This window comes from Pteropus alecto, unplaced genomic scaffold (genome assembly GCF_000325575.1).
Source record: "Pteropus alecto unplaced genomic scaffold, ASM32557v1 scaffold177, whole genome shotgun sequence".
Lineage (NCBI taxonomy): Eukaryota > Metazoa > Chordata > Mammalia > Chiroptera > Pteropodidae > Pteropus > Pteropus alecto.
In genome coordinates this window covers 2535533-2537369 of record NW_006442207.1, presented here as the reverse complement: position 1 = coordinate 2537369, position 1837 = coordinate 2535533, and positions in this window count along the sequence as shown.

The following is a 1837-nucleotide window of genomic DNA, read 5'->3' as shown; positions in this document are numbered from 1 at the left end:
GGACTCAAGTGCGTTTCTGTTTAAACCCAACTTAAATGTAGTTTGATCATCTTGAATAGACAAGATGGTCCCCCACGCAGAATTTGGTCAGAGTGTCAAAAACGAACGATGTCACACGCACGCTAAGAGGATACGATCGGTTTCTTACCCGCATCATGAGTCTTTCTGGGGAGAGCAGGGCAGGCTCCCACGCTGGCCTAAAAATGGCTAGAGAGAGGAGAGAAAGGATACCAGCTTGGGTGTGCGTGGTGGTCCGGAGGTGGGACTGGCGTTTGCATGGTTTGAACTTCCCTTCTGTGCCAAAAGAGGGAGCACCCAGGCTTTCCGATCCGTTTGCCCAGGTGTGGGGCAGAAAGGAAAGAGGTACCCGTGAGGCTTACAAGTAGTCAGCAGTCAAACAGAAAGTGCAGTCGGACCCTTTGCTACAAAATATTTTCCCAAGTCTCCCTTAGCTGGATCCCAGAAATCCAGCCACCCCAGCACCACCCACCCAAGCGAGTGTGTGACGGAAAGGAAGCCAGAAGGCAAAGAGACTGAAGAGTCTCAAGCAATTGCAGTCAAAATATCTCAGCAAAGTGAAATATTGCTAAGACCCCTTCACGGCCTTGAAAACGTCTGTACTAGTGAAGAGCCTCGAAACTCACGGTATATCCTTTGCTGGATGAGCATATGAGTTTTAAAAACGTTTTGCTGGATTTACACTAATCTACTTATGCTCTGGTTCTCCTTGTGATGAGTGGAGTGTGTGGCAGAACTTCTAGCCGAGGTTAGGAGGGCTACTGGCCACGAACCTCACAGGAACTTGTTTCGTCCACAGTGAAACAAATCAGCAGCCTCCCTCTGCTCTCTGACCCGTAAGTTACCTTCTGGTTACCTGTATTTGGGCAGACTTTTCTTCTTCCTCTTCCTGAAATCCCCACCCAACAATCATCTCTTTCCTCGCCTATATATAACTAATTAATCATGCTTCTTAATGAGCCTGTTCTCTATGGCTCTCTCACTCTGTGGTTTATTTCTGTCAGGTCCATAGTTACACAGCTGTTCGCCTCCAAATTCCCACGGAAGACTTGCCCACTGGTGAACCTTCCTTCCAGGCCCGCCTTTCTCCTGGGCTTGTTTGGACAGGTATCCCAGCCTCTCTCAATGACACTCACTGAGTACCACTCTACACATAACAGGAGACTGGGTTGGTCCTAAGAAAATAATAATTATTAGTATCGCTCCCATTTATTGACTGTTTATGTAGGCCTCATGCTGTGCTAAGCTAAAGAGATCCCGCCTGGTTCTGAACCCAGATCCAATTCTGAAATCCAAGCTCCAAATCACCATACTATATTCCTTCTGTGAGAGCCTGTTTCTAGAATTTAGGCCTTTTCACACTGTGTTGAACTCCCCCTCAACATGATATGCCAGTTCTAGACATAGACATATCCTCCCAGCCTCTCCTGCCCTTGCAGCTGCCTCTTTGATGTTGATGTTTTTCTCTATTATATCGTTCTGATTTCTTTGTTGAATGTGAAAGTATTTAAATTAATTTTCCAAAGCAGAATTTTAACGTACCACCTTCTAGTATAGTAAACTACTCTTATGAAAACTGTGCTACTTGGAAACTTCAAGTAGCCTTGAGTAACTTGTAATTATAATGAATTGTGTTGAAGCTATATGTATTTTTATTGTGTAAAACTTAAGACTATCTAATTATACTCTATAGTTCACAAAGTAATAGTTTACAACAATATTTTCTTGGTAAATGTTTCACCAGTCTCTGGGATCAGAAATGCAGGAAGAATGGTTACTCCCAGGGCTTTCGTTGTTGACAGAGTGGATTTGCCATATA